This window comes from Charadrius vociferus, unplaced genomic scaffold (assembly GCF_000708025.1).
Source record: "Charadrius vociferus isolate BGI_N301 unplaced genomic scaffold, ASM70802v2 scaffold455, whole genome shotgun sequence".
NCBI classification, from domain to species: domain Eukaryota; kingdom Metazoa; phylum Chordata; class Aves; order Charadriiformes; family Charadriidae; genus Charadrius; species Charadrius vociferus.
Window position 1 is genome coordinate 6,093,824 of NW_009648550.1, and position 19,951 is coordinate 6,113,774.

Here is a 19,951-nt window from a genome sequence, read left to right on the forward strand (position 1 = left end):
AGGAATGCATTTTATGCAGGACTAGGGTTTGGGGGTTTTCATGTTTACAGAAAAGTTTCAAGTAAAATTCATAGTTCCATCTGCAGTTATTAGAGTTGTCTGGCTTTGTTTTGAATCTAGATATGAAGTAGAGCCTGTGTTGGTAAAGTCCATTTATAGACTGACATATGACGATAGAGTGATACCAGTTGTCTCTGCAGATCTTTATATATCATTAGTGTTCATTAGTCCTCACCTCAAAGTATTACGTATTCCTTTCCAGAGATCAACAGACTTCTCATAAATAATTCCTTTATTTTTAAGAGAACTCAGAAAATCGTACGAAATTCTTGTCCATGCTTCTGTGAAAATTTTTAAAGGATATTAGCATGTAGTGTAGACTGCAGAGGATGAAGAATGTGAACAACCCCTCAATATGGTTGTGAAATCGGGTCGAGTTTGTGTTTGCCTAGTGCTTGGCTGATCTTGGCACTTGGTTGACAGCAGGCTGGCTGGGATTTAACATCCATTAGGCACGGGCAATGTTTGCTTATCTAAGGGCAGGAAAAAGAAGTGACAGGTCATTTCAGCTCCTTCTGCTAAGATGGTATGGCTGTCATATCAAACTCAGCTCTTATGGATTGTTTCGTGACTTAACATGAAGGTAGGGTTTTATGCCTTCATTTTCAGAATGGCTATTTTAACTAGTCCCCTTAAAGGTTCATTTTTTCTCTTACCTCACAGCTCCATCTACTGTTGGTGCAATTGGTTATATTCAGTCCTCCTCTTAATCTTCAGTTTTCTCTTAAACTGATACAAAGAGCTAAAAGCTGTTTTTACCTTTAATGCACTCTTGGTGTTCAGTACCTCCTTTGTCCTCCTTGGTCTCCCCCCAATTCCTCTGCTACTTCCCTCATGCCTGTGATTTACTTGAAGTGCTGTGAGCAGCACCATCACGCTTCTCTGACTGGCAATTTTAGGTGTCACTCAGATCTCTTCAGTCACAGGCTGAAGACTGTTGCATGAGGGGATTGCATGTCAGATGCTTAACATCTTTTGGAAAAAGCTTATCTGTGCACTCATCTAATTGTTTCCCCAAATTCTTTCTATGTCATGTTCCTGTTACTGTAACAAACTTGCCTTGATAAATGCAGTCTTACTTCACTCATACCAATTTGAAGTGATTCCACAGTTTTTAGCCTGCTCCTTTTGATGGTGTCATTGTCCTGTTTGCTTCTCCCTCTCCTGGCTTCTTGTTCATCAAACATCAATTGCCCTTTTGTACTTCCAAGGCTCTTCACTGTGATTCCCAGAGGCTGTCACCTCTGCTCTGTTTCTCTCAGTAATAAGAAACCTACTCTTACCTCTGATCAGTCCAGGACCCAAGCCTTCACCTTCGTTGTTCATTTTTTCCATTTTCAACTCAAGACCTTTATACTCTAATCTTTGTGGCCTCTTGCAGCAAATGGTGCCACCGTAACATCTGACAAGCCACCTGTTATCCTTCTTCAGTTCCTCATCTAAAGTCTCTTTTCTCTAAGCAAACCACTGTTTTGAGACTCTTGTGTAGAAAATAGTATCTCGTTATTTCCAAAGCTCTTCATACCCCTCTAGTTTAGCTATGTGTATCCCTGGCAACTTTTTCGATGAGCTGTTTGGGACACAGTATAGCTTTGCTTCTGTTTTAATACAATGCCAGACGAAATAGCATGTGGCCTATGACTGCAGCTCTGAGGTGGTGTGGAAATACAGATGATACTAACATGCCTTTGCTAAATACTTGAGTTAGAATAACTTGTGGGTGAACTCTGGTTATGTGTTAGGCAGGATACTTAGAAACCTTTAGGAATGGTTGTGCAGGAGGATCATTGTCCTCATATTTTGTAATGCTCATGCTCTACTCCTGTGTTACCAGTCCTGTGTTACTGGAGCTTGTCTGTTACTCATTCTGAAGTGAAATCTTCTGAACTTTGTTGCTCATCTAAGGAAGACATGAAACACAAACGAATCAGCTCGTATTTATTTTGGGAAGATGTAAATGTGGCAGCACTGTTCAGCTGCTCCTTTGTGATGATTATTAATCATTCAGGATGCTCTATGAATGTTAAAAACTGTCCTGGCATGGTGCAGTGGGGAATGGCAGGCTTCATCCAGAGCTTCCAACACTACCGGCCACGACTTACCTTTTCCTATGCAAGGTTATATAGCAAAATGTTTCCCATGAAAGATTTAACAGGGATGTAACCAAATCCTGTTCGGAAGTGTTTGTCTTGATACTGTACTTTTGTGGACTATGGGAGAGGTGTTTTTGCCAATGTGAGATCTAGCAGATAACACCATGTTTTATACTGATCATCTTGTTTTGTTGCTTTACAGAAGGAAGAATTTCCCAGCACATCAGTCTAATTAGACCACTGTTCATCCATCCAGCCCAGAACCGCTTTGTAAGTTGCTTGCTTGTAAACTAGAAATTGCAGTTGAGCAGAATTTGCAAATGTGGTGCTAATGGATCCTCTCCCTCTCTCAATATGAGTTTAAACTTTTAGTCCACTATTGTATGACTCTCCATCAATTGTCTGTGTGTGTGTGTGTGTATATATATATATATAGAGAGAGAGAGGTATATGACTTGAGATCACATTTATTACTTTGGTATGTAATTTCTAGGTCTTAACGTGTTTCACAGCAGTATTGGCTTATAATATTTTAAAATCTCAGCCTGCCACCATCTTTTGCTGGTTTCTGTGGAGATGTCAGACTGTAAACCTCATCAGGAGCCAATTTTGTTTGTAAAGAACAAAGGAAAACACACACATGCATGTGTATTACAGAGACACAAACATCTCACTGATATTGGAAAGGCCAGGGAGCTGGTAGTGTCACTGAAGTCTTTGTAGCCTGATCCAATAGCTTAAGTTAGCCAAGACCCAAAAGAGATAGCTTTATTAATTGAGGAGGCAGCTTGGGGAATGGTGGGGGTGACTGTAGCATGTGGTTCATGGGTTGTTGCCACTGGAAAACTGGTGACTAGTAAATTCTGAGATAACTATTAGTAACATTATTTCCACAATGAGAGACATAGTTTGTAAGGGAATAGCTGGGGGTCATGATATGTAGAAGACCAGCTTGTGAAGAGGAACTTCATCGTGAAGCAGCAGGTAGAAACACACTTTCTGTACGGGAGGGCTGCCTAGGCAGCTATTAGGGTGCCAGAAGCACTCCCAAATTGCAGCTTAACAAAACTGTAACGTAGCTTTTGCGCTTGCCTAGCTCTTGTTTGGTTCATGCTAACCTGAGTAATTGTCACGTAATTGACAAAACGAAGCCAACAAAAAGATCAGCCAAATGTTCCATCTAGTTCTTGCTCTTGCTAAATGGGAGACATCTTCATGATTGAATTTTGAATCCCATTGCCGTGGGTGAGTGTCATGCAACACTGGCAACAAATGAAACTGTTGAGGTGCAAAGCCTGCAGACTAGTAAGAAATATTGGATCAGTGGCCTACATTTAGAAGTACTTTTTTTCCATCCAGAAAATCCAAGATTTCAAGTCCAAAGGAAAGTAACTATTCCTCCAGACAGTTCTTTGTGGTGCACCTGAATGTCTTGCTCCTTAATGCCTATCTGTGTGTTATGGGAGCCCATTACTATGGTGTAAGTAATCTATTAAATCCTCCTGGAGAAATTAAGATAAGGGTCAGTGGTAAACTACATAACAGTCACTACAGAATGGCCAGTCTGCTTAAATGCTCTCATCTGCTGGACCAGTGTCACCAGGGGCTCTGGATCACCCAAGTGAATCTCATAGTGGGCAATGGAGAATGTTTTGATCCTTTTTTCTGCCATCTGTATTGTGCAGAAAAGTCTACACATACCCAGCACTGAGGAAAAAGGGAGTACTACCTGGTACAGGCGTTACTTGGAATTGCCTTTTTCACCCATAAAATAGGTTCAGCTTCAGGCCAAACAACTCAGCATTCTCTTATCCCATATTCCCAGCTCCATATTCTCCACGGATATATCAGAATATTGCTCTGTCTTGGTTTTCTCTGTTTCCATTGCATGTGAATCAAGTGTCACTGATAATGCCTGAACTGAATCTGTTACTATTGAAGCTTAAATCAGTGATTAGAACAGTTGAAAAATGGTACCATTTTCCTGGAAATACGGCTGGTGCTAGGCAGAGCTTACTAATGCAAACTTGAGAAATTGTGGGTGGGTGTTATTCCCCAAGGGGTGAAATAGTTGACAATATCATGACAACTGACAAACAGCAACAGAAGTCTTTTTTGGCATTCATGTGGGGACGAAGAGGATAGATACATGCTGTTCAAAAATCAAGTGGACAATGAAGTATTTGGCTATGGGAGAACAATATCCAGGCTGTCCTGAAGTTCAGAAAGCGTTTGAATTGTACTGAGCTGCAGTGGTTGCTTGGTGGATATGGATGCATATTTGTGTGTGTATATATCCTAAATGAAAATGTGTCTCCAAGTATTTAAACGTCAAAATACTGAAAGTGATTAGGTTATGTTTTAAATTAAGTTACTTTTCAATTAAAGTGTTCTTTAAGAAGTATAAGTATTTATTTAAAACCAAAACAAACTTCAGCATCAGAGTCCAGTGCTAAACTCTAACGAGATTGTGTGACCCATCTCATCTTAATCAACTATGTTTGCATTCTGTAATTAAGCCTTATGATGGCCTTGCTGGCTTTGAATATTTTGTGTACCTCAGAAGCCTGTTTGAACCTCTTTCTCGGCATCAAATAGGTTTTTCAGAGCAATCCTGAAAGTAAAAACCTGCACATGAGGTCCTCGAAATAATAGGTATGAGAGAACTTTCTTTTGTTTTAGTTAAGTACCCAAGGTTGCACAGTGGATGAGATCTGTTTAGCACAGCAGCTTGCTGAAAATACTAGGAATGAGAGCTCATATTCAATAAGCAATTTTTAAAAAACATAGAGTTTGTTTAAAACATTTTAGCTGTTGTTGTCTGGTGCTTCTTGTGTAATAAAATGACACAGTGACTTTACAGTAATTAACAAAGTCCTTGTTTTGATACACAATTGGTGCTTCAGTGTGAGTTGCCTAGCAATGTCAGTCTACTGATACAGCCAGAGCTTTTGCCTTGCAAGAATGCGTACATCACCTTTCTGTCAGATGTTACCTCTTTTGGTCCTCAATCTCCTTTGTAAATGCTTCGAGGTTCACTTGTCTTTTGTGGATATTTTTCTTTTCTTTTTCTCCCTGCTGCTTCTGTTTGCTACAGTTAATTGTTATAAGACCAGAATGAGACATTTTATTGTGGTGAGGATGCGTAGCAAAAGCAACCAGGACACATTGTTTGTTACAGAAAATTGAGTACCCCCTTTTTGAAATTTACCATCAATTGCTGCCAAAAAAAAAAAAAGACTTGCCCTTTCTTTCTGTTTTTCAAGTATGTTATACCTTGATGTTCTCTGCTACAGGCAGTGTTTTGTATTCTGTTTGCTGAGCTGGTGAAGTCTAAATGTTTCATAAAAGCCTCTTTGGGAGAAGGAACCAAGCAATTTCTCCTTCATGCTAGCAGCAGGGTTATTAAGGCTTCATAACTTCTTACTCTCAGAGGAAGGAGCCAGAGAAAAGGAAGGTGGGCCAGACTTGCAGAATTAGTGGGGATTAAAAAAAACCCAAAAACACAAGCAGCAATTTATTGCTCTAGTTCTAATCTAATTTTCTGAGTCATTCTTCTGGTGGGAAGGTTTTGTATTCTCATGTTGCACTGTGGTTCCATAGTTCTGAGGCCATTATAAAAATGAAGGGAGGCCTGGAGGAAAAGATAGAGGCGTAGGTAGAAGTCCCACTGCTGTCTTTCCTTGTACGCTGTGCCTGGGTTCGAAGGGCTGGATTTTAGTCAGAGTTAGCAGATTAGATTATACATCTGTTAGCTTGGTTTTGTGTTATTTAGAGCTTGTTCTTGTGAATTTTGTAAGTTGATTACACAAACTCGTGAAAGGAAAACTCTTCAAGAAAACTATTTAATGCAAAAAAAATACTGCTTGTGGCTCAAAGTTTCAGAGTACCAAACTGCAGCAGAATATTCTGAGAAAAGTGTAGCTATATGCTTGGTCTGATAAGGTACGCTCCCCTATGTATCACCTCATGGCCACCATTGGTGGTAGAATCTTTGATTGGGCCTTGTATGGTCATTGTGTTATTGGATGGATACTCAAGAGCTAAAATCCAGTGTTTTGTTGCTTCTCTTTTTTTCCAGGCAAAAATCAAAACTGCACAGGTGACATTACATTGTTAGCAAGTGGAAGGCACAGCATACACCAAACTACAAGGAACTCCCAGAGGGAGCAAAACACATCGCTGTCTAGCATTCGCTTTCCTCTCATCTCATAGTAGACAAGCTCTGTTGCCATCCTGTTGACTCTATCCCTGTAATCAGTACCAAGCACAAAGACAGGGGTGTGTATTTGGTTCCTCCACAGTAAGAAAAAGATGAGAGCCTGCTGTGCCACCTAAAGATGCATGCTCGTAAAACTGGCATCATTTAGTCTTTAGGTTTTGATGAATTCAATCCTCTTTCCCCAGTCCTTCAGTAATAACGATGCCACCATGCAGCTGCCTTGTTATTTCTGCTTGTTAGTTGGAGATTGGACAAAATTAGAGTGTGGGGCTTTGAATACCTCAGTTACTGGCTGAAGGTCTCAGTCCGTCATCTTATTCATCAGATGTATACCTCCCATCCTCTTTTCCCTTTCCCTCATAAAAGAGTTGGTATGAAAAGGGCTTGACACTATGAAGCATGCAGAAGGCGTGATTAACTGAGGCTTGTCCAGAGACCAGTGCTAGCAAAGACTATATCCTACCATTCAAAGACATAGAGTCAAGGCCTGCAATCTCTCAGAATGGTTTCCTATAAAATACAGAAAAGCTCCCATTCATGGGCATGTTCGTATCCTCTTATGAATTGATGTGGTCTTCTCTACACAGACACTGTGGGTCTCTATTGTTTCACTTAGCAGCTTACTCATTAACAAATGAACTTGTGAATTCAACATAGATGTCAAAGGTATCAATAAGTCATCTACCAAATTCAGCCAGTTCTGCATAGTGCACATCTACATGCTACTCAGATAAAACAAGCAATCAAACAAAAAAAACCCCAGACTTGACAGTGTACCTTGGATGTTATTACCAATCAGCAGTGTTGCTCAAGTTAGTGAGCCTGTTAACAACCCAGTATCAAGATATTTCTGTTTTACTGTATTACCATAGTATCTAAAAAAACCCCAGTCATACAGAGAATCCCAGGACAGGACTTCATTGGGTTTGAAAGTGGACAAATACACTATGAAAGAAGTTTTCTGCCCAAACAGAAAAAAAATGTGATCAGGGAATGACTTGTAAGAGTTAAAGTTGGGAAGGTCAGACCTAAGGAAGTAAGGTAGATTGTTGTTTGTTTGTTTGTTTGTTTTTTCTAGAAATGTCTAAGTATGTGCAGCAGTAAGGGGAGGTAACTCCTCTTAGGACTGGTGAAAATGAATGAAATAAGTACAAATCCTTATACACTATTTTAATTGTGTTCCCTTGTTTTCTTTGCCTGTCTGTCTTTGCTTTTTTTTTCCTTGCATAAAAAATGTATATGGCAATTTATGTTAAGTATCCCTGGAAATTCATAGCAATGACTGAATTACATTCAAGAAAGCAAGTTTTAGTGCAGTGGGGCACTTATAACTGTGCGCGTCTCAAATTTCCTTTTTACATATTACTTTCTCAATTTTGGTCTATAAGAAGTTGAAATATTTATATATATGTATAACACATTATGCATTTGTATACACCCAGGCAGTATATTTTCCTTGTAGAAACAATTTGCGTATGTGGCGTCTTGCCAAGAAAACAGCTTTCCTGACATTTAGGATATCTCTGTGTCTCGGTCTGTCAGTTTTACTCAGCACAAAAGTCGTTTGCAGAGGACCTGTTTGTTCAGTAAAACATCTCTGAGTAACTGCCTGGGCCCTGTGCTGGGGTTGTTAGTCACGGAGAGTGGCTGCATTGGTATGGAGGAAGAAAAGGCCAACATGATCCATCTGGTTGCACTCCACTTAAAATGGGCATTTCCCTGATGACCCTCAAAAGTAAATTTTAATAAATTTTAATAAATACCTTTAGAAAGCTCTCTTTGCTTTGCCTTCCTGCAAGCGGATAATGCTGTGCAGAGATATAGAGGTTTTTTAGAAGTCTGGTGTCCTAACTTTAATCATCTTCTAACATTCGATACGACACATCTTTTGACATTTTTCAAGTCCACATCTTACTCTAGAAGTAGGTAATCTTTGAACTCTGTATCTTAGCCTCAACTGGAAAAACAGCTCACCTTAGTTATGTTCTGATTCTTAGGAATGAAAGTTCTATTTCATGGTAGCCGCAGGAATTGTAACTCTTTAGCTGTGCTCTCTGGTAAAAACGTACAGCCCAAAAATAGGAGATATAAGATCTTTTGCTGGACTACTTTTGAGTTGATCGGGGATGACAGAACCTATTTCAGGCCAACAGTCATTCTAACGTTTCCATGGAGATTAATGATGTCAGAGGAGCAACATCGCAGTGCAGTTTGCTAGAAAACAAGGCTATAATGTTATAGTGGAGAAGTGAAGACTTTGCATTTTTGTAAACTCGTAGAATAGTGAAGCATATTTTCTTAGTGGATTACAATTTGTTTTTGATTTGTGCTAAACATGAGCTGAAGTAATGCTTTTTGCAGTGTGGTGGTTTTCCTGCAGTTTACCTCAGTGCTGTAAGTGATGATTTCAGTACTGTCTCATATACCATCTGTTTTAGTTTTGATTGCTGTTCTCTTTACTTGCATATTTTGTGTATTCTCATATTACCTTATGAAACACTCTGGCATTTTCTGGCTGCACTGAATTACGTTGTCTTAAGGGTGATGCCCAGGTTTCCCTGTGAGTATATTTGCAATGCATGAGCATAAAAATTAGAGGAAATAACAGCTCTGCTGAGTTTTCTGAAACTTAGGAGCTGCCATGGAGGATAGTAGGTGTAAGATAGGGGAGAAGTGGCAAAGTGAGGGAAATACAACAGTTTATCAGAGACATGATTTAAAGCTAAAATTTGACCCTTAAGAATTTGAAAACAGTTACCATTGCTTGCAGTTTTATAAAGATTAAAATACCACTCTACTGTGGAGAGATTACTGAATGTCTTAAAATTGGTAGTGAAGGCATAGCATTTATGCATGAGGTTTTTGCAAAGGGAGGGATTAGGAGATGTGAAGGTGCCTCAATACCACTGAAATTTTGTAGCTTTTTAGCAATTCCTGAATGGGAAGCAGGCTTTGCAAGGAGTGCTACTTCTCTGTTATTACCGAGGTTTTCTTTCAGGTCTACAACTGTGGTTTTGCTATGTGTTGTTTGACAAATTCTTGCACAGTTAAGTTTACCAACATCAAAGTCAAGAAGCAGTACTTAAATTCCACCAATTTCTCAGGTTTGAGCAGAAAAGGGGGGGGAGGGAGGGGGAGGCTTGTTCAAAATAAGAAAAATGGAGGAAAAAGTCTTAAGCTTTTATGCTTAAGTTGAATTAAGTTTTATTACTGAGCCACTTGTTGCTTCTATAATGCTGCCTATAGAAAAGTGCTCATGCATACATGCACTTGTACTGAAGAACAGTCAGAAAAACAGTAATAATGGTAAAAAATGTCTCTGCTTTGCCTGTTTTTTCTTCGAAGATTATTAAAGAGAGGACAATCTTTTCTGGAGCATCCGCTATGCTTCAGTCACCATACTTGGCTCTTGTTTCTTAACTGTAATTGTAACAGAAGCATCTTTTGTGTAGAGGGAAGCACCAGACTATGTAAACTTGCTTTTATGACTTGCAGAAATTATCAAAATGTACTCATATGTTAGAGAATTTATTTTTTCGAAAGCAAAGTGGCAAAGCATCTCTGAGCTCAGATCCTTTTATGTCCGAGTTCAGCAGAAAAGGAATGATTTATTTTTTTTTTCCTCCCCCCAGGCTAGTGTCTAAATTCCTGAAATGCAAAGCTTGCACAGCGAGAGAATGGCCTGCTCTCATACAAACCAACTGACAGTTCTTCCTGAAAATCAGGACAAGTTAATACATTCCACATGTTCTCTGCCCCAGTTTTTCAAATTGATTGTTTTGAAAAGCTAAGTAAGCCTATCTTTATTTTGCAGGAAATGTTTGGTGCCATTAGGCAGCAATGCTGTTGAAAAGAACAAAGCTGGAACAGCTTTTGGTAATGTCCTCTGAGAAATAGCCAATTGCTATACAACTGATATGAACAGGACTGTTTGTTCTCACTGGGTGCTAAGCACTTGAAAATTCACGCACTTCACTCATGAGCCTAAAAATGAGTGAAATTCTTTTGAAGCCTTAAATGTTGGGCCATTTTGAAAATCTGTCGCTGTATGTGTAATACAAATATATGTTATATGACTGTTTTACAGTAATGCAGTCAGAAGTGTCTGACCATTACCTGGAGGGCTGAAGCTTTTGTGTGTTACATGACTTAAAAAAAAAAAAAAAAAAAAGGGGGAAATCCGTTATGGGATTAGGTCCTATGAAGCAATACAGTCTTTTTGCAGGTCTGGGTATTAATGAGTTAGCGAGTTTCATACTTGGATAGCAGGAGTTATCTCAGTGTGGGAAGTGAAGCCTGGGTGAAACAGCTTCAGGCTGCAGTCTTGTTCTTGTTATTTCCTCTGAGAGATTAAGGTTTAATGAAATGATCTGTAATCCATAATAGTGTTGAAGCACCTTTGTGTTTGTTAAATGGACAGAGGAAGTGCAGAGTAGAGGAAACGTATGGAGAAAGAATATTGTTCCTTAAGTTTGTAAGCACATTCCTTCAGGAGAATAATTACTCACATCTGCTGAGTCGTGCAGATGGTTGCATAACAGATTGACGTTTTAAATGCAAGTATCCCCCCATCCATCTAAATTTCTCCCTTCAAACAATGCCTTTTAACTCGGTGGTGTTACTAGCATACCATGTTTGGCAATGTTTTGGGATGCTGAGTTTACTTGACCAAATACAAAGTTTACTTAACCAAATACAAATTTAACAGCCTGACAAATACAGAGATAGGAATCACTAAGCTTGCAGCATAGCATGGCATCTTTTTTAATGTTGCTGTTTTTTTGATATTTTGCTGTAACAGAACAGTCAGATGTCTGTTTCCACCTCCTTATCTTCTCCTGACCTGTCACTTTTTCTCTTCGCCTATTGTGCCAGCAGCTTTGGCAATGACAGAGCCTTTTGTAAGTACTGAGCTCCACACCCCTACTGGTGGCCTGTTTGCTAGTGGGAGGCATCACACCTGTTGGGAACAACTGATCTGGGACAGAAAAAGAAGTGAGGGGAACCCTCTGCCTAGGCCACATTTAGCAAATCCTTCAGTGCTTCTTGTTGTTCTTTTTAAAAACTGATTTCCCTTTCCCTCAAGAAGCAAGAGGGAGTTTATTTTGTACAGTAACCTCACAAAACTTGTACTGGAAAGGCAGATGCATAAAATGCAAACTAAAAAGGAACATCAGACTATCTGCCTTAAACTGTAGCTGTGTCAGACCTTGGTTGGCAGGAATAAGGCGGGGCACTAATTGTATAGGAATGAGAGCTAGGACTTGTAGTGTTGGATGTCTCGCATGGACGGTCTGCAGCATGAGGCTCATAATTTCAGTTTTTCACGTTAGAGGCATTTGTACATAGAAGTGGACACTTTTAAGTGCACACTGCAAATAGCTGCATGGCTGACTACTTGTTTACCCTCAGCATGAATGTCTGCATGGAGAGTTTTGCAGGTGCAGCCAACATGCAAGCATTTTTCCCACGCTCTTCAGCCATCCCATCATTTTAGAACAGCGCCCTGTAAGTTGATATCTGATACTAAATTTTTTTTAATCAACTTTGCTATGCCACCATAATACTGTTTGTTTGCTGCAGGAGTTTTCATTTTTAGGATAAAGTAATTCACTTAGTCCAAGATTTTCATATTGCTTACATCACGAAGAATACCAAAACCTAAAAAGTTACCAGTTCTTTACATACTCTTAAAGCAGTGTTTTTAATTAAGTATCGTTTTATTTGTGTTTTGATGTAGTAGCATCAAAACCCCTCATGTCTGTATGTTCATTTTATAAAAGTGAGTGGTTTGCTTCTGCATGGGAAAAAAAACCCCTGAAGTTAGTAAAAAAGTTACCTTTTATGATTTGTTCCATATGAAGAGCCTTGAAGGTACTCTAAGTATGTAGAATGAACGGTCTCTGGCTCTTACCATTTGTAGTCAATAAGGTGGTAAAAGTGGTATTGAATCGGTGGTGTCCATTCTGCATAGTAAATCATTCAAGTTTGATAAAGTTTTAGACTTTAAAAGACTGTTCCTTGTATACTCAGAGTTTTACACCTGAATTCTCCAAAGATTTTGAATCAGTGAGCATGCTATGGCCTCTCCCTCTCTTTCTTTATCCTCATAGTACTAATATTGCAGTAGGAAAATGTTAACGCTGTATTTCTGCTGTAAAACTGCAGCATAAGCAGGGTTGCCTGGGGTGGCACAGGACCTGCAATCAAATTGGAAATTGAACCAGGGTTTGAACTGAATCTTGGTAGGCATTGCTTGTGAGAGCAGCCTCCCTGCCTGATAAACAAGTTTTAAATGACTCGCAAGCAGTCAAAGATGATTGGGGGCAGGAGGAGCAGAAATTGGAATAAATGGTGAAGTTGGAATTTGAAGGACTTGAGCAACTTGTATTTGAAGAAGGGAGACAAGGGATGAAGAAAGTATGATGACAAAGGAGAAGAAATGAGATGGGTATGAGAGTTTGGAAAGGAGGCAAAGTGGTTTGAATATCACCAGAGGAACTCACCAGTTCAGTAAAACAGGGAGTCTATTAAGAGCTGGGGGACATCTGAATGGAGGAGAGAACAAAGCGGAACAGGGAGATGTTCTGGGGGCTGGGTGGAAGGTGCAGAGGGCACCATGGGTTTATACGTAGAGAGCTTGAGAATAGGAGAGGATAGCTGTGTTACTTACTGATGTTTAATAATGAGTGAAAATTAGTTTCTGTCAAGTTGGAATTGTGATTTATCATAGAAGAGTTCCAGCAGTTAAGCCAGTACATTCTTCTGTGCCTCTGTTATTGTTGTTCTAGAGAATTGACTCCTTCATCCTAGGAACCATGAGGTGTGCCTGCAGATGTTGGCAGAAAGATCCGCAGAAGATCAACAGCAAAAAAAGCTCAATTATAACCTGCATTTAGCTTCAACTTTGCTATTTCTGTTTCAGTCCTAAACATATGGTTTCCACATCCAAAGTTTGTCTGCTTTCTTTTCAGCTATTCTCGGTTGAAGTTACTGGGTAATATCTGTAAACTTCATCTCACCTAAAGTGCTGTACTAGCTTTATCGGTGTACCTCATGCAGATAAATTGGAACCTTAAAAACTGGCAGTAATATATAGCTTTTTCTTTCTGCAGTGTAAGTTTTTTATTTCTTTAAAATCCACGTGTAGACTTCTCTTTTTTGAAGTCTATGGGAAAACAGTGAAGAAAACAGCAGGGCCACATGAGGGAATTCCATATTTATTTTTGGCATTTAATTTCCATGAAGAGGAGGATCCTGTTGACGCAGAACATTTCTTTCTTTTTTTCCAACTTGCAAATGTTATGGAAGCACTAAAAGTTAGTTCCTTGTCAAGATTCCAAAATAGATGTTTGCATAATAGATTAAATGTAATATTTGTGTAACTTTGAAAACAGCTTTTGGGCTGGTGTTTCATAAGCAGGATATGAAGCTGTATCATGAGAAAGAGTATTACTTCTCAAATGCCTGTTGCGTATGCAGAATTGATCAGCTTATAGACAGATAGTGTACCACAGGGACTGAAGAGCCATGTGCAGATTATTAATAATCTAAAATGAGAGGTACTGTTCTCCTTCTCTATGTAAAATAGGGTTCGTTGTAGCTAAGGTTTCATGTTTGACTTATCATGATTTTACAATTGCAAACCTCAGGAGATGGCCTGAAACTGGAGAATTAGAGCTTGGGAAGATGAAACATTATATATAGGAAAGGTAATTGCTGTATTTCAAAATAAAACCCTCACCTGCACCGTCTGAAAATCTGTAGAGATATAATTTAGCACCTGTAGGAAATGACTCCAAAATACTCAAAGAAAATTGACTGAAGAAATGCTTTGACTTCAACCTCCTATTTCTTTTAAAAGAAAACACCAAAGCAAAAAACAAGCTATAAGAGGTCCCTTGGATTGCAGGGTCACTTTCTTTTCTGATTAGTGGTTTAGTTAGCACAGTTGAGCAAAGTGGTGGTGGAAGCGGGGAGAGGGGAGGAGGAGTGTTGAAATGCACTATCCTTCTGAATGCACAACTTTTGGAGGGCAGATCTGTTCTGGGGTGCATCAGCACAATGCCTGCCAAACTCCAACAGTACCCAGGACTTGGTAGTTAAAACGCTCACTGGGATACTTGCACTGTGTTGAGGAATGATGGAGAAGGGAGGATCAGATTATACTAGGCCTCTATTTTGCTGTGAGGCCTGGTCACCAGCACTGCAAGCTAGTAGAAGTTCTGCTGCTCAGGCCCAGGCCTGCAAACACACCGGTGGTCGCTTGCTTCCAGCTCTGTCTGCAGGAGGTGCTGTCTGCTGTTGAATCGTCCCTGAAAATGAGGTTGTCATGAACAAAGTGGTACTTGGTACCTGACGCTTCTGAATTACTGGGCTATGGGCTAGTGTTCCTTAATAGATAAATGGAGAAGTCTGTGGTATTTCCAAGGGCTGTCACAGCATCCATAGAGCCTGTGTGCTGCTCCATGGCACCTAAAGCAGTTATCCTCCTGAGTTCACCTTTGACTGCCCTGGTACTTTTCCTGGTCACAATCACGAAGATAGTTGGATAAATCTAAGAACAACACCTATTTTCCTATAGGGAAGTTGGAATGAGGGTTGGATGCATGGCTTCTCTTGATCCAGCTTTTGCAGTCCACTTAAATGGGAGTCTGATTAGACTCTTTGTGAGGAAATTACATATTTAAGTGTAAAACTGCAGTTGTAGCTATTTTCAGAAACCTACCCGCCCATCCTTGCACAGCTAAAAATGGCTTGTCTTGCCTCAGACAGAGGGATGACAAGATATGCAAGCTAGCTAGCCAGTTGGGCCAGGCTGTCTTGCCCCTTAAATATTATACTGCTGGAATTCTTTTAAATACTGTTCTGCACAGAGTCCATGCAAATTAGCTAATTACCAGCCTCTGCTCAGGCTTCCATGAGTGCTGAATAGTGGAACAGAATGATTTAATTTCTCTAACATATTCTCTTGGCACTTTTGCATGCAGAATATGTTGCTCTAAAGTATCCCTTGATACTAGATCCTTGGCAGTGTTCCAAAAGGAATTCAAGTTAAAAACCATTCAGCGTAATTCAAGGGTTGGTAAACCTAGATTTGTCACCTTCCCTGCATCATATAATTTCACTGTCTGTAATGTGGGCTTTCCTCCTCTCTCACAGAAGTAAAGAGATGATCTTACATAAGTGTTTAAACAGTGAATCAGGGAGTATAGTTGGCACTGATTATGCATGTGATATTCTCTTGGGAGAGTGATTAAACTGAGGTGAATTGATCATATGAATCTTAATTTTTGCAAATTCATTACGCTTAAAAAAAAAAAAAAAAAAGACTGTATAGAGTTCTCTGTTACATTAGTAAATGAGTGTGATTGTCTTCCATGGTGATTTTCAGTTTTGCACTGTGCTTACTCTAAAATGCATGCTGCTGTCAGAGACAGTAGTAGTGTACTTTAATTTTCCATTGAAATTCTTGTGAAAGAGTTTGTATGTAGGGTACAGGAACATTTTGACTGGCTGAGTGTAAATTATTTAAATCGCAAAAAGTTTTGGGATGTGGCCAGATTTAAGCTAACAGGAAAAGGAATTTGGTCAAGAGGTTCTGTTTCTCCTCAGTAGTTGGGTCTGAATCCTAGAAACACTATCAGTATGTGTTAACTCATTAATTTTACTGCAACTATGAAATAAATCTAAATACAGGCATAAGCACTGGCAAGTATTAGCCAGCTAGTTCAATTAATTGAAGCTTGCTGATGTTATTGAAGATTCCTCTAATGGTAGCTGCATTTTTTTAGCTGTCTAGATACCATTAAAAAAAAAAAGCCTTAAGCCCAGCAGGAAGGAGTAATGTCTACACATTTATAATAAGTCTTGACAATCAAGAGGGAGTTGTAGATAAGTTCATTATATGTTGTTGGTTCACTGTCTGTCACCTTACTACAGTGTTTCAATGACCAGAGATAAAACAATTTCAAATTGAGAAAACTGATTTAATTTTCATTATGTTTAATAGTTAAACAGTAGTGTTCTCTCCCGATAAAATGGGAAACAGAGAATAAAAGTATGTATTGGGAGTCCAGAAGATTAGTGTATTGTATGTGTTTCTCTGCTTAGTAGAGGTACCCTTTGTTGCGTCTTTTAAAAAGCATGGATTAAGGCCCCATTTTGATTTATTTCAACAGCATCAATCTCATAAATACCAGCATAAGCAGAATAGACTCCCACAAGACACAGAGTAGTTGCGAAGTGAAACTAGCTGTAGTATGTGTAGTTAACCCTTTGTAAGTATTTGTAGATCATGGTATTGACATAGTTGGACCTTGCTAATCGCGTCTTTGTTTACATGGGACTACATGTAGATCTGTCTCAAAAAGCTCATGTGTTCTCATTCTTCCTTAATTCCCTGCATCTTTTTAATCCAGGCTGAAGCTGGATTGAAAATTTTAGGTAGTAAATCTCATGCAAGTACTATAATTGATTTCAGTGACATAAACATGATAATAAGGATTGTGTGGAAAAGTGCTTTGGTCCCTAGTTTGTTGTCTGTTTTAAATAGCTAAAAGCAGCAGTCTGGCACTAAGCTAAAATTAATGTATTTTGCAGCCCTTAAAGAATTGTGTTCCTATGTTGGGGGCATTCTTATTTTCATAATAATTAATTTCAAATCAGGTAGTCTAAATTAAAGTGTTTCAAAATTGTGTAAACTGGAAATTATGTAGCAAAAACATTTACTATTTTTCTTCAAACTTGTAATGGCTTATTCTTTAAGCAAAGTATTCCCAGCCAAGTTGTGTGAACAGGGATGCTGGCCTTTCAAGATCACTTCTGTCCACTGGCCCAGCATGTGCTGATACTTTAGCTGTCACAGCATGCATGTTTTGCCACTTCTGACAGAGCCTGCACATCTGAATTCCTGATTATAGGTCATACTGGAAATCAGTATTTTTAATTACTGCTTGTATTTCAGGGGGAAAAAAAAAATCATTTAAAGTACTGTGAACTTGCCAGAATTCTTAAATTAATATCTGCTGCAGAGTTTTTGAAGAGCCTGAAGGGAACGTAGCTTCTCTAGGTGTCTTCAAGAAATTGAGACAGGGCTTAATGCAAGTCCAGTCTAAAGCTAACAATCATGCCTGTGGTGGTTTTGGTTTTTTTGGTTTTGTTTTGGATTGGGTTTTTTTTTTTGTTATAGACCTCCCCATGACTTTTGAATGAATGGTAACTACTGGAGTTTGTGTGCTTCCTAATTGATTATGGTAACAAGATTCTTGGAAGGATTCATTGGATTCCCTTGGAGTGCTGGGCGCAGTACCTCAGAGGAAATATGGTCCCTGGACAGACAGCTAAAAGGAGAGAGATGGTATGATTTCAGTATGGGAAAAGAGAAGAGATTGGACGAACTGGGTTTGTTTAGCCTAGAAACAATAAAGTCTTCATATTCATATTGCCAGTTAGATTTTTTTTTTTATTGCATCCAGTCATCAATTAGAAAAACTGATAGCAGCTGATCTGTGTCCAGTGCTACTTGTTGTCTTTTGACATTAGCAATACTTGTGTGTGCTCCAAGATTGCTAAGGGACAATGCCTATTGAGTAGCAGTAAACATTTGCTAAACAGCCATGTTCATTGCATCTTTTGAGTCTCTTGTACATTTACAGTGTGACTCATGTGAGGGGCAGCACCAACCAGAAGTGTGTCTATTCAGAAGTGACTTTTAGAAAGAAACTGAAAAACTTCATTACCTCAAGAGTTTGTTTCAATTTTGTTATTCAAAAAAGTGTGTAATTTAAAACAAAAAAAAAACCCTAGCCATTCTAAAAGTGAGGTAGTCATTAACCATTAGATATTATATTGTAAGTACTCTACTACCTTGTTTTGCCCCCTTTTTTTTTTTTTTTAAGGTTTCCCTTCCTTAAGCTTTGCCTCATAACTGTTTGTTTCCTCAATGGCCATTAGGTGCAAAACTGTACTGATCCCACTGGATATTATCTTTATGCTTATTCTGCTGGTGTCCATTGCTGCCACTTGTTGCAAATGTAGTGCATTGGAGAGCAAGTAATGATTGCTCACTCTGCATGAAAATTGATGTTCTCAGTGTTATCCTACTTGAGACCTCTCCGAGACATCCCATTTGTTATATTGTGCAGCACACGTTAGACATATCTTTGCAAGCTCATACAGACCGTGTCCAGTTTTGGTACCTCCTTCTGTCCTGTGAGGTAGGTTGCAGGTTGCCAGACTTGTCCAGATATCTGTTGTACTTTGGGACAGTGCCAGTGGGATCTGCAGGTCTCTGCTGCAGATGCATGAACAAATCTCCCATGGGGAAGTTTTTCTCTTCCATCAGCCATCTGGAGCTCTTGTAGGCAGACTTGATGAATTGCATTAGACCTGTGCTTCCATGAGCAGTATGGAAGTGTATTTCCAGCATGCCACTTTGTCTGCCTGCTTGTCTTTCAGCAAAGGTCTGGGCTATGTCTGGGGCTCCAAAGGATCATTCATAGCCCTGATAAGATGCCAGCACTCTACAACAAAAGCACAGATATGAAAATTTACTCCAGTATCTTACCCTGAGTACTTAAAAGCATTATGAAGTATTGTCTGCTGCATTTCTCTGCTTTCTGCAAGATGCTTCCAAGTTTCCAACTGATGTTTCCTTAATTACTATTACTGTCTTTGGAAGTTGTGACATTAGTTTTTCCATAAAGTGACAACCTGTCTGTGAGGCAGATGAAACTGTCTGCCCTAAACACTGTGTGGAGCGAGCATGTTGCCAGTTGTCTCTCTCATTAGTCATCCTTAACATTAGATCATTTTATCAGTTGGTTAACTTCTAGACAGATTACAGCTTCTGAAAATGATCATTGGAAAATTGATCGTTAGTTAACCGTAAGTTTTAAATACTCGAGAGGTTTCTGCAAAAAGAGAATGAAAAATCCATGCACTATGGTGTCTAGGGTAAGAAGTATGGAAATATTTGAAGTGAGGATTATTTAAAATAGGAAAAAAATTTCCAGGGTAATGGATAGTGAAACTCTTGAATAGGTTGCCTGCAGAGCTTGTTGCCTTTGGAGCACTGAAGGTGTTCATGTGAGTTAGTCATGTCTATCAGAGTGGAATGGGTTTGGTCCTTCCAGGGGCTGGATAATGCAGTAGATGACTTTTCTGAGTCTCCTCCATTGCAAGGACTTAATGGGTTTTGTTTTGGTTGTTTTGGGTTTGGGGTTGGTTTGGGTTTTTTTGGTTGGTTGTTGGGGTTTTTTTTGGAAGGAAGGTATTCTAATGAAAAATTTATCCTAAAGACACATTCAAAAGATGTGCATTTCCATCAGTTTAGTACAACAGAATTTTGGTGGCTTTTATCTGAAAAGATGCACACACCTTTTAAAAACATCTTTCATAAAGTTAATGTCCTTATTTAATTTAACAAAAATTTTTGAAGTTGTTATACGTTAACAGTCAGAGATCAGAAAAACTGCCTGAAATCAGATATTTAATGACTTACTGTGATTTAGTGTCAATCATTTATTAAAACTAACAGCTGTGTCCCTTTGCTTGAGACTTGCAATCTTCTAAA